The sequence below is a fragment of the Vulpes vulpes genome, chromosome 15 (assembly GCF_048418805.1).
Source record: "Vulpes vulpes isolate BD-2025 chromosome 15, VulVul3, whole genome shotgun sequence".
Taxonomy (NCBI): Eukaryota; Metazoa; Chordata; class Mammalia; order Carnivora; family Canidae; genus Vulpes; species Vulpes vulpes.
In genome coordinates, this window is record NC_132794.1 from 61,089,627 (window position 1) to 61,103,968 (window position 14,342).

The 14,342-nt window shown below is 36.6% G+C and overlaps 1 long non-coding RNA gene across 1 annotated transcript; it reads right to left on the reverse strand.

Moving 5' to 3' along the window:
• On the reverse strand, nucleotides 1–7,880 carry LOC140595637 (uncharacterized). Its single transcript, XR_011997391.1, has 3 exons — nucleotides 7,727–7,880; nucleotides 2,321–2,437; nucleotides 1–326 (listed from the first exon to the last, which is right to left on the reverse strand). It is a non-coding gene; the product is annotated as an uncharacterized lncRNA (long non-coding RNA).
• Between the last annotated feature and the right edge of the window lie 6,462 nt (nucleotides 7,881–14,342).

The window sequence follows — 14,342 nt, forward strand, 5'->3', positions numbered from 1 at the left end:
CACAGTTACTGCATTTATTGTATTGTTACTTGAATAGACATTTTTGCTGTCCTCATATACTCATGGGGCAAAGTTCTCAGGTATTCTCATAGTCATATGATCTTTGTTGGGTCCTACACTATGACTCTTACCTCTCACAAAAGGTTATACCCCATTCAGTAGCTAGTCACACAACTCACTTGACTTAATGAGGTAATGGCACATATTCTCAGTTGTACACAATTATTTTTATATACTAAACAAAAAGTGGATATATGAAAGTTTCAGAACACCAGTAAATCTGCAGATCCAAATGGGCAGACGCAAAGATCACACAAATCAAATATCTGTGGGGCAGAGAGGAAACATAAGTGAAAAAGTAGATCCTGTGTATTACATAAGGGAGTAATGAAAACTAGACAGTAGTTATGTTAATGAACGGAGAAGTGGTCTCTACCCAGATCCAGCTGATTATCCCATGTTAAAATGGGAAACTCTTGCTATGAAATTTTACAGTATTTGAAGAGAAGCCAGAAATCTACATCGCATATGAAAATCGCATGATTTGTAAAGTAATATTAACTAACTCAAAACGTTTTAAATTGTGCAAATTAAAAAAAAAAAACATGTCTTGTGCTAGATAAGACCTCAACTCACCTAACTGGACATTATACTTTGGAGCAATTTATATTATGCATTCAAATATGCTGTCTGAACTCAAAAATATTTGTGGATATTTTAGAATAACCTCCATAATGTGGCTTACTCTTTTGAGTATTCTCACTCATGTGAAATACACATTCTTTAGTGGAAGGTCAAGTTTTTGAAAATAGCCAGAATAATAATAATAACATGGATACCTTGTATAAACAGAGAAAAAGTGGAGCTAGTAAATTTGGGTTTACTTTTTGTCACTTTTACTACCCTCATACATATTTATTTGTCACCTCTTTGAGTTTAAAAAATATCTCTGGTATTCTCATTGCAACCACCCAAGATCAAGTAATGAACTCTAGTAAACCATTCCAATAACTTCCCATTTCTCTGGGCTCCCAGGCTTTCTTATATGCATCTTCTTATAGAGCAACTAACATGTACCTAGCACAATGCTAGGGACTCAAAGAAAAACTGGGAAAAAGATCTCTGCCCTCAAGAAATTCACATTCTAGACATTCTAGTAGATATGAGGGTTGTGTCTTTGGAGAAGAAGGAGTCTCAACTCTGCCTGAAGGAGGGAATAGAGATGGACAGAACCTGATTCATTGACTGGAACCTCAAGGAAACTGGGCCCTGCCATCCCAATCACTGATTGAATTAGTTATAATCTCCTCCTCTCCACGTTTAAAACAATAGAGCCTTATATTTCAAGTTTTTATCTTTGCCAAGAAAACTGTCCTATTTGGTGTTCTGTGAACACATTACCATGCTTTACTGCCTCTGTGTTTACTTATGCAGCACTCTCCATGTTCCTGCTGAAACACTATTTGAACTTCAAAACTCAACTACTACTTCATCCGAAAATCTTCTGCTAAGTTTGAGTTAATTCTTTCTTTTGAGTTTTACAGAACTTCTTGTCTGTATTTTTACATTTACATTCTGCTTTGATATACAGATTCTTGAGTTCTTGTCTCATTCCTACTAAACAACAGGGATATTTTGGGCATCATCCGAGTCTTATTTTTGATCATCTGCATGACCTACCTAGCATTAAGCTTTGCACAATGTAGGCACTGGAAATTTCTTGTATTGGTGAGAAGGTGAGTTCTCCATCTAGTGGTAAAACTGAAAAATTGCATGCAACTTTTGTCTTAGGTAACACAATTATGATATAAAAAAAAAGAGGGCCTCATTGATATTACAGATTGCTTCAGCTTTATCTATATTGAGGAATGAGCTGTGTTACTTCTCAATCAGACATAAGGCTCTCTTATAGAATGCTTGATCAAAACATTCAAATCAAAATAAAATCAAACATCAACATCAAAACAAAAAGAATTTGTCCAACAAATTTCTCTAGATGATAAAAGGTGATACAAAGAATCATACAGATCCCTTTAAATGGGTACATTTTCTTTATTAAATCTAGATAAGTGCCACCATTGCTTTCTGACCCATGACATAAATATCTGAATAAATTCAGATAATCTCAGACTCTTTTAGTTAGTAAACTTGTATTTGCGACAATTTGTGAGCTAAAGGATTCTCTACAAGTTCTGGTTCTCAGTATGATTCTAACTATTAATCATTCAAGGACAGGTCCAGAAAAGTTAAAGTTAACACTCTGAAATGTAGATTTTTATAGAAGTTTTTAGAGCAGGACTTCTAGTAGATCAGGACCTACCAAATGATCCAGAGGTTTCATTTGACAGTTTCAAGCTGCTTTCATGACGCTTTCTCCTTATTCTCTTTTCTCCAGGTTTAACAGGATTACAGGAGAGAACAGGGGTGATCTTGAGACCTGAGAAAATATTTGGTAACTCATATAACAGTTTGAAAACACTACTTTAGCATTTATATCTTTCTTTTAAAATAGGCTTTCTAAAAACAAAGAAAAAAGAAAGTTAGCTTCATTTTGACATTAGGGCTAAAATAAAATGATGATATAATGTTTTCATGAGATTAATTTTTAAATGTCATATATTTTATTATATAGATATTCATTCTAGTTCTGCTCTATTTAGCACTTATAATTCCCAAGCAAAAATGTCTAGGATTTGACTATAATTTTTGTGATATGGTGACAGATTTAAAAAACATTTTTCAGCTCTTCTCATCAGTAAGTTCTTTTTTTAAAAATATTTTCATGCATCAAGGTTTTTTTAATTTTATTTATTTATTCATGAGACACACACACACACACACACATAGAGAGAGAGAGAGAGAGAGAGAGAGAGAGAGAGAGGCACAGACACAGGCAGAGGGAGAAGCAGGCCCCATTCCATGTAGGGAGCCTGATGTGGGACCCGATCCTGGGTCCCCAGGACCACACCTGGGACTGAAGGTGGCGCTAAGCCACTGAGCCACCCGGGCTGCCCTCATCAGTAAGTTCTATGCTAGTTCCCCATCTCTTGAATCTGGATTCACTATTTGACTTGCTTTGAACAAGGGGAGGGGAGAGGCACTGAAGACTGTGTTATCAATGGCCAGTGATTTAAACAATCATGCCTACAAAATGTCTAAAATGTCATAAAATGACTAATCTATGGGTCCAGGGGTGCCTGGGTGGCTCACTTAGTTAAGTGGCTGCCTTCAGCTCAGGTCATGATCTTGGGGTCCTGGGATCAAGCCCCATATCAGGCTCTCTGCTCAGTGAAGAGTCTGCTTCTCCATCTCCTTCTGTACTCTCTCTCAAGTAAATAATTAAGATCTTTAAAAGATAAATAAATGAAACAGACTATGGGTTCAGAGAGCCTCTAGTTTGGTGAACATTTCCATGTGTCAAGAGGGTATACATCTCAATTTCATGAGACAGAAGTTCCGTCTCCTGACAGAGTCCTGCTCAAGACTCTTCCAGACCTCTTCCTTTGGCTGTTACTGATAATAAACTAGTAATAGTAAGTAAAGTATGTCCTTGCATTCTGTGAGCCATTATACAAAATTATCAAACCTGAGGAGGGGTCATAGGAACTCCCAATTTGCAGCCAGCTTGGAAGGAATTATGTATATCTTGGGGACGCACTGCTTGTGATTGACATTTGGAGGTGGGGGCAACCTTGTGGGATTGAGCCCTTAGCCTCTGGGGTCTGTGGTAACTCTAGGTAGACAGTTTCAGAATTGAATTAAACCGTGGGTCACCCACTGGACATCCATAGAGCATTGGAGAATTGCTTGGCGTGGAAAACCTTCACACTTGGTGTTGGAAGAGCTATAACTAGAAAAAGTAGTTTTCTTTAGCCAGGCATCTTTCAGCTCTTTATCTGGGTAGCTGAACATCTTTCCATGTGGCTTGGGGCTCCAAGAGGACAAAATGAAAGCTGCAGTCTTGTAAGTCCTGGCATAGTGTCCTTCTGTTGCATTTTACTTGTCAAAACAAGCCACAAAGCCAGTCCAGATTCAAAGGGAGAGAAAATAGACTCCATGTCTCCATGTGGGGAACAGAAAAACCATCTTTAATCTTTAATCAGCCACAGTCTATCTTATGGCCATAAATTATTTGCATTTCTCCCACATGCAAAATACATTAATCTCCTCCCCAAATCTCCCAAAGTCTCATCCAATATGGCAGCAGGTCAGTGTTCAGAATTTCACCATCTGGATTAGGTGTAGATGTAAATGAGTAGTGTGGGTGTGGCCTTTTTCTATCTGGAACTTTGTGAACTAAAAAATTCCAGTTATCTGCCCTCTCCCTCATTAGCCCCCAAACACAATGGTGAGAGAGGGATAACAGCAATTGACACCATTCCCAGGGGAGGAAACTTAAGGCACATGGTTGCTTGAGTCCTTAACAATTCCAAAATCCAGCCACATACACGTTGCCAGTGTCTCTGATCCAGGCACTGTTACTTGATTAGGGCCTGCTTCTGTTCCCAGCTACTATTCTTGGCTGTTGGCTCTGTCCTCAGATATCTTTTTCCTTTTCCATTAGAACTGGTGCATGTTTACAGCTGAGTAATTTGTCAGTCTGCCTCTTGAGCATGAAAATTTAGGGGCCCAGAAGTCTTCATTTCCTTCATTTCAAATCATCTTTGTTCCTTTAGTCTAAGTGTGTATAATTCCTTTAAAAATGCTGTGATTTTCTGTACATTAAATTATAATCTACTTCATAAGACAAAAGTCACTTCCTCATTGGAGACAGGCTTTCTCTACTTTGGGCTGTGAAGTCTTAAAATAGGTCTTACAATCACATTCTCAACTTGGTCTTGACTATGGTCACATTTTGCTGGGAACGCCCTCAGGCCATTTCTTGCTCTGAAAAACCCTATGGGGGAGGGGGCGGGGGAACGGTGGGAGAAGCTGAGAAAAAGAGTTTTATTTTCCAACCCAGGAAGCCGATGGTTGCAAATATTTTCTCTATATTCTGCTTGAAAACTGAACTGCTCCTTCTTTTAGTTCATGTCTCCTTCTATGTTTTATCATAGTCAGTGAAAAGAAGCAAGTTAGCCCATTTGACCATTTGACCTGGAAATATACTTAGGCCAGATCCACAAGTTCATTAAGTACATGTCCTATCTTCCATGTCACTGTAGCCTTGCTCCACTAATTGTTCAATCAAAAAACACAAATAGGGACACCTGGGTGGTTCAGTTGGTTGAGTAACAGACTCTTGGTTTTGGTTCAGGTCATCATTTCAGGGTCCTGGGATTGAGCCCTGTGTCAGGCTGCACACTCAGTGAGGAGTCTGGACTCCATTTGAGGAATCTCTCCCTCTGCATCTCCCCCTACTGTGCTCTCTCTCTCACAAATAAATAAATAAATCTTAACACACACACACATACACACACACAAACCTATTTTTCCAGCCTTTAATCACAATTTTCTCCCTGCTTTTGCCACACTTTTAGCCTTTCACTGTGGCTGTCTCAAAATCACTGTTTCAGATTTCTGTCAACAGCACCCCACCTCCAGGAACTACTTTGTTTCAGTTACCTATTATCATGTAATAAGCCATCCCCAAATGCAAAAACTAATACCAATGATCTATCATTTCTCATGATTTGGTGGGTTAACTGCAGTTCTGTGGCTGTATTCACCTAGGAGCTTGCTGCGTGCACAGTGCACTTGTTCTTCAAAGTATGTCTCCATGTGCCTCCTATCATTTGGTGGTCAAGCCTAAGTCACTTTTCAGCAGAGAGCCTTCTAAGAGGACAAACCCCAACATGCAAGTACTTATCAAGTTTCCTTCCATTGCACTTGCTAATGTCCTATTGGCTAAAGCAAGTCACACAATAAAGTCCAGAGTCAATGTGGTACATCATACCATGGGCATGAATATTGAAAGGCATGATTTTTGAGAGGGGTCACTGTCTACCATATTCTACAACTTTATGTCTTCCCTTGCTCACTATGCTGAACTTATACTGTACCTTGTGTTCCCTGACACAGAAATCTCTTCCTTGCCTCAGATTCTTTGTTTTGATTTTTTCTACCTGGACTACTTTATCTTCTCCTCAAACTGCTGTTTTTTTTTATATTCTTCTAGTATCAGCTGAAATATCACACCTCCCCCTACCTAGGCACTATCATATTACCTTGTTCCTTTCTTTCTTGCTATCTAAAATGATATTGAGTTTTCTAAAGTATTCACTTTTTTCCTCCCCCTACCAAAATATTAGATTGTGTGTGTGTGTGTGTGTGTGTGTGTGGCGGGGGGGGGGGGGGGGGTCTTGTCTACTTTGTTCACAGCTTGTATTCCCACCACTCCAAATAGGCTGAGCACATCATTAAGTACTTAATAAGTTTTTCTGAATCTTTATAAACACATGGGTGGATGAATAAATGAAGTAACTAAATCTTAGTGAAAAGGAATTTATAAGTGAATATATTTTTACAGAAAATATATCAAAATTTTAAACATCTGTTAACTACTAAAAACCAGGAGTGATCCAAAGAAGTCTTCTTTGATAACTGGATTTTAATATTCATTTTATAGTTTGCTGAAGTATTTAAAATAAGTGATACATTTCGCATTTGCTTCAAAATAATCTGGAGGATATGGAGAAATAGGTTGGGGGTACAGATGAAGTGAGATTGTGAATTGATACTTATTTAAGTTGGGTTAGTGGTACATGAAAGTTTATTATACTGTTCTCTTAGCTTATATATTTGTTTGAACTTTCCATCATAAAAAGTTTTAAAATTACATGTAGACTATTAAGGGAGTGAAGACCATTAGAAAGGTTGTAAAAAATTTTCACAACTGTAAATTAATTTATTTATACTTCCATTTTTCCTACTTTTTTAAAAGAGAGGTTTCTATCCTCATAGAAGGGGGGCATTTTTAAATATCATCTAGAAATATCATTGGCTACATAATATATTTAGATATATTTATATATCTATAAATATATATAATATTATATTATATATATTATATTATATATATTATATTATATTATATATAAATATATATCTATAAATATATAAATATATTTAGATATTGTGTTTAACCTGTAATAGACCTCATTTTAAAATATTTTTGGAACTTTGCACACAGAACAGATTTCTATAAAGCAAATCATTTCCCCATTGATTTTTTTTTTTTCAGTTTTGAAGGAATGCTCTCCTACCTACTGTTGATTCCCTTTCTGCTAACTAGAGGTCAAGGGAGGAGATGGGAAGTACAGAAGCTCATGTAAGCACTGGCATTTTGCCTTGATCTGCAGCTCAAGGCAGGTATCTGATGCAACAAATTTTTCTGTTCTGTGCCTGGATCAAGAGTAACCAGGGAGAACAGGAATTTGCTCCAACAGATGCCATCCTCAAGCTGACAGTCACTTTGCTAGGGCCTGATATCTGCTCATCTGTTGGCAGAATTCAATAAATAAGAGACTTTAAATTATTATATATCTTCCATACAAGTCTTAATATAGGGGAATATAAAAGAAATGTGTCTTTGTCTCAGGTATGAAGGAGCCTGAAGACTTAATTAAAGAGCTCAAGAACAAGTCTGTGCTTAAAACATTATCTGATATTTTCCACCCAGAACTAGAAGGAAACCAATATAAGGTTACAGACTGCCATATACTGAGCATTCATTTGACAAAAGGGGCATAGGGCCAAAATCATCTAGCTTACAGAGCCTACTCACAAGTGAGCCATGGAATTGAAGATGTAGTTGTCTGGACAGAAGACCAGGTGGCTGGTTCCAGACAGAGCAGGATGTTGCTCTTCTACTAAAGACCCTCAGATGTATTACCAGGTAAATCCATTCAGGAAGACCATTCTGTTGGGCATCTCTGCCTCTGGAATAGAGATAAGGAAATAAACATAAATTTGTTTTAATGGAAGTCTCTTTGCTAGGATTTGTCCTCACCCACCACTCACATACAGCCTTCATACAATGCTGTCTAATTACAAAGGAGGAAAGGTCAAGTCACAGAAATGGAGGGAAGAAACCTAGGGAAAGAGGGGCATATCAGGTGATGGTGCTTTTGGCTTAAGTAACAGTGGGCTGTAAGTGTGGGTTGCTTCTTCTAGTGTTACCTTCCCAGGCAGCTGCATGTTCTATGGTAGGCCCTGAATTTGTAGCAGAAAAAGCGCTGGTCCAGAGGCCGAGTGGCCAGGGTATTGGTCTGGACTTACTAATTTCCAAAGTCTGCCTTCCCATCTGAACAAGGAGGGAAACTTCTACTTTCTCTGAGATATCAAGTTCTATAGGTCCAGGAATCAATAAATAAGTGGCAAGATAAAAACTTATAGACTACTGGAGAGGTGCAAAATAAGGCAGGTTTGTAGTTAGGGCCTCTGGAGAACCAGGGCTTTCTTCAGGTAGGTAGCAGATCTTTGAGAAAGTACATCCCTACTTTGCAATTGTATTCAAAACCCCACCCTGATGTTGGCTTTTTCGAATAAATTGAATGAAGGTGTCTACCCCAGTACTCGATGAATGTAAGTCTCCTGCTCCCTTCCTATAGATGAAACCCACCTTCCCACTGTAGGACTACCTTACCGGACAAGAAAGAGAAATGCTACTGATTTGCAATGCAAGCATAGGTCTATGTCAAGACTTTTAAAAAGGAGCTTATTAAAAATTTTTAAAAATATATTTGTGTAACATAATTTCCCAAAGATTATAATAGACACCAGTTACCAAATAAAAAATAAAAATATAGAAATATATTTTATTATAATTCAGTTAGATGTGAGGATGTTAGCACTTACAGATTCACACAATAAACTAGTAGCTTAAACAAAGATTCATTTAATGCAAATATTTGGCATCCTGCCAGAAAGACCATAAGGCTATTGTCAAATCAGTTAAATTTCTTTTATAAGCAGTAAGGGTGGCCATCTGCTATGGTTGGCAAAGAAATGAACCTATTTCAAAATGTAAACACATCTCAGTCTTCCTGCCCTACAGATCTCAAAGCAAGCATCTTGACTAAAGACAATTTGGATTATTTAGTATTCAATTAAAAGGATATCCAATGTCTTTAAACAAGCAAGATATTATTATTAGATAATAAATGTTCTATTTACTTGCTATTATAAAGGATGACAATTTCTTAGCTTGATAGTTTTTGTGTCTTCTTGAGAAATTATATGTCAATTCAATTCAGCAAACAAAGATAGAACTGCTACAAGTCACTGGGCATAGAGTTTTGAGGCATACAATGAAAGGGACCTTTAAAGAGCCTTGGATTTACTGGGGGAATTTGAATATACACATTTGCCCATAGAAGGCAGAGTACGACCAGAGTCCTCAATCCTGTGCCAGAAGGGTCTTCTTATTTTATAGGAAGGGGTGGCAAAGTCGTCCCCCTCAGATAGCAGTTGAGGCGGACTTTGAAAGAAAGTATGACTCTTATTGTAAAAAACAATAAGAGAAATCTGAGCAAGATTTAGAGGCCTAGGAGTGTGTGCTCTGTTCAGGAAACACCAAGTAGTTCTGTTTGACTAGATACATTTTGTAAGATGGAGCTAAAAAATTTGTGTGGGAACAATAGTGAGCATCTATTATGTTTTTTGTCTGGGTTTGACTCCCTTCTTCTGGAAACAGCACCCTGATTTTCCTTTAGAGAAACTATACCTGCCCTCTTTTTCAGCTCATGCTCGAAGGAGCTGATTATGCAGTGCTGTGAATACCATCCAAGGGAGCTTGGACATAAAGTTATATATTTTAAATATCTTATTTAATAGAATGAAGAAACATAAAAATCTTCTTAAATGAAAAATGCTCAAACATATTCAGAAGTAAAACAAAACAACACAATAAGTCTCTATAACCTCATATCCAGACTAAACAATCATCAATATTTTATCATTCGTCTTCTATCCTCTTCTCTTTTACTGAAGTATTTCAAAGTAAATCCTGAACATCCTGGGTTTTCACTTCTACATATTTTAGCATGCATCTCTAAAGAGTGTGAACATTATCTTACAAACAAAATGCCATAATCATACCTTATGATTCCTTTGGGTCAATTAATACCCACTCCATACTAAAATTTCCCTGATTATCTTGGGGTGACTGGGTGGCCCAGTTGATTAAGAGTACAACTCTTGATCTCAGCTCAGGTCTAGATCTCAAGGTTGTGAGTTCAGGTCCTGTGTTGGGCTCCCCAACTATCTCAAACATGTCTTTTTAAGCTGTTTTGTTTGAATCATGTTCTAAACAAGGTCTACACGTGGCATGTGATTTTTTATAGCTCATAAGTCCATCTTAATTCATAGCAGCCCTCCTCATTCCACTCTTTTTCTCTTTATGCCATTGACTTGTTGAGGAAACCATGTCAGTTTTCCCTTAGAATGTTCTCAATTCTGGATTGGTCTGGTTGCTTCTCTGTGGTGGTGTTTCTCTATCTCCTGTATTTCTTATAAATGGAAGTTACCTGATGTCTGCTTGCCCCACATTTATTAATAGTAACCCTAAGATTGATTAGTGTATTCAGGTGACAACGGCCAGATCCTTCCACTATAAGAGTTCTTTTCTATCTACTACCTATTCATTTAATTCATTGATGATCTTTGCCTGAATCTTCTATTTCACTAGGGATTGTAAAGTGGTAATTTACTAATTTTATCACTCTTTCCACACTTATTACCTGGGATATTTCACTACAGAAACATTTTTTTCTGGGTCATGTAAAGCTATTAGGTTATCTTAAATACAGTTGATAGGGGAAAGGCAAATTTCCTTAAAAATGTCAATTTTTAACAAGTAGAACTTGAAAAAAATTAAACCACAAAATATAACACAGATACAGAAAACCACATAAAATAAATTAATACTTTAATTAATTATTGTAAGCAAATACCCTTGTAACCATCACCTGGAAGAGGAAATAGAACTTTGGTGGCCATCTCAGAGATTCTCTTTGTGTCCACTTACTCTGATTTTTATGGTAATCACTTCCTTGCTCTTCTTTATATTTTATGATTTAAGTGTGCATCCCTAAATACTATAGTTTCATCTGTTTTTTATTTAATATCAACTTTCATATGACTTTTTAAAAATGTCTTTTTATTTTTTTATTTATTTTTATTTTTTAAATTATTTTTTTAAAAATGTCTTTTTAAATCTACAAGTTCTCCTTCCTTTTTTTTTTTCTGTAGAATTTATTTGTCAAAGAAACTTGACAGAGTTGTAGAGTTTCCTAGACTCTAGGTTTTACTGATTGCATCCCCATGATACAGTGTTTCATAATTTATGTACTTCCTGTAAATTGGTCATTGGGTATAGAAACTTGATTAGATTTCGGTTTAATTAAAAAAAAAAGATTTCAGTTTGATTTTTAGAGGCAAGACTACTTCATTGTGGGTTGTGTTCTTCTGCTCTTCTGAGGCACATAATGTCTGTCCTTTTTTTGTGATGTTAGTAGCCATTGATGCCTACTGTTTAGATCATTTCAATTCATTAGGGAGTGCAAAATGATGCTTTTCAATTTTATCACTCCTTTCTCATTTTGTTAGCTAGAATATTCCTGTATAGAGCAACTTCTCCTCATCTATTATTTGGTTATCCACTGGTACAGCTCACGTAGGAAAGGCAGAATAATATTTGATTCTTTCCCTTTACCCAACTTTAAAAATAGAGATTGGTTGACTATCATCTTTAAAAAGAGGTAAGTTAATTTTTTTAGGATCATTAAAACTCATAGATTGAAACAGATTTTAAATGTTTCAATCCACTGAAATGATTATCTGTATTGAACAGTTATCTCATCTTTGGCCAGTGGCAGCTTCTTCAAGTTGGCTCTGCAGTCCTTTTGCTATGGCCTCAGTAGTCTTTGATAGCTTCCTTGCTATTTTATGGCAAGATATTCCATGAATTCATTCTGATACTTCCAATTCCAAGTCAGGACTCAATTGTTATTACTTAACGCCTTCTCAGGCACCAGAAAACAATAGAATTAGACTATCACAATGTATTATTTACATTGCCTTGCATTACACAACAGTCTCAGCAAAATCACCCTTCTGCCACCACCAGTATTATTTCAAAAGTTAAAAAATTGTTTGCATATACCCCCCTCCATTTTCTACAGTTGTATTTTATCAACATTTTCAGACATATATTCATCGTATATTCTCTCTAACCCTCATGTAGTCTTCGTTTTACAAATAAACGGCTAATGCTCACCACTGGTCCTTATGTCAATGTCTCTCTAATCATCTGAATGTCTGAAGTTTGTTCTACAGTAGATTCTTTAGGCAATGTGCAAGGAAACAATATCGAATGCTCATATCTACACAGTTTTCCCAACAGAGGATGCTGTCACACATTTTTTGGAAACCTGATAGGTGAGAAGTGGTAATGATATAGTATTTCAGTTTTTATTTATTAATTTAGCATAGTTTTACTTTGTATTTCTCTTTTTATGAGATGGTTGAACTTTTTTTTTATGCTTAAGAAGAATTTCTTTTTCTGTGAGTTGTCTCTTCATATCTTTTTCCACTTTTCTACTTGGTTGTTGGTTTCCCTCCTTCTTCTTTTAGGAGCTCTTTCCTAATATTAGGGTTATTACCCCTTCTTATGTGATATGGGTTACAAATATCTCTTCCTACAATTTTTTGTTAGACTGTGCTTATGGAATTTTTGCATATGATTCTATAATATGTTTAAAATCTTGTATGGTTATTCCCTCAAACATTGCTTTTTTTTTTGTCAGATTATTTTTGTGAGTATAATTATGTTCTCATTTTAAATGTATATCTAACTTACCTAGTTCCAGAAAATAATCATTGTCATTTTTGTTGGGATCATTTTAAATTTAACAATTAACTTAGGGAGATTTATAAGTCTTTCCATCTAAGAACATAGTCTCTCATCTTATTTGCTCTGGTCTACGTTGTATCTTTCACTAAAAGTGTTATAAAATTTTTCCTTATATAAATTTTGCATGTTTCTTATTAAGTTCATACCTGGATATACAAACTTTTTGGTTGCTACCAGAGTAAGGGTCTTTCTTTGCATTGTATCTTTTACAATGATTATATATATGAAGAATATTAACTTGTGAATATCAAAGGCTTTTGAGTTACAGATTTCTATGGTGACATTCTTTAGAAATTTTTAGAGAAGTAAGAGAATTCAGTATTTTAAGTAACCAGAGCAGGATCAGAAAGGAGAGGAAGGAACAGAGAGATATGTACCTCAAAGGTTTAGGACTAGGAACTAATTTGATATTGAGGAGAGTTTGAAGGAAACGGCACCTGAGGTTTCAGCTGGGTGACTGCCAACGGCACATGAGGTTTCAGCTGGGTGACTGCAATGATGATAATATTAACAGATAATAGGAAGAGGTGAAGGTTGGGAGAAGAGAGAATGAATTTCAAATTGGAGACATTTAGACTTAGAAATTCAAAGTAAAATCTGAAAATTTAGATTTGGAAGCTATTGGGTAGAGCTGTAGGACTATTTTAAATGACCAAGGAGAGAGAGTAGAGTAAAAAGAGAATAGCCAATTATAGAACATCAAAGGATTTCTTTCTTTTTTTTTTTTGTTTTAAGATCTTACTCATTTATTCATGAGACACACACACACACACACAGAGAGAGAGAGGCAGAGACACAGGCGGAGGGAGAAGCAGGCTCCATGCAGGGAGCCCGATGTGGGACTCGATCCCGGGTCTCCAGGATCACGTCCTGGATCAAAGGCAGGCACCAAACCGCTGAGCCACCCGGGCTGCCCGAGGATTTCTATATTAAATAATAGGCTGTAAAAGCTGACCCCTGAAAGAAACCAAGAATAGAGTTTGGGGAGGAAGTGAATCAGAATACAGTCATAGAAACAAAAGGACAGTGTTACTGGGTTTACTAATTACAGAATCACCAGTAATTTTCGAGACAGTCCTTTCAGAACTCTTCAGAGAGTGAGGTAAGATTGTGAAAAATTAAGTGAAGAGATCATAGTGAATTAGGGGCGGACTTGTGTAGAATATTTAAACTATGTGTATTTCTGGGTTTTTAAAAAGATTTTATTTATTTATTCATGAGAGGCACAGAGAAAGCCAGAGACATAGGCAGAGGGAAAAGCAGGCTCTTTGCAGGGAGCCTGATGTGGGACTCGATCCCTTGACCCCGGGATCACGCCCTGAGCCGAAAGCAGACACTCAACCACGGAGCCACACTGGTGTCCCAAAACTTGTGTGTATTTCAAACATGTGAAATCTAAATACAAGAGGTTTCATGATGTAATGTTTTAAATAATCTATGTAGATACCAGTCAAGGGAATGTGCGCAGATGACAACAGGTTGGTCT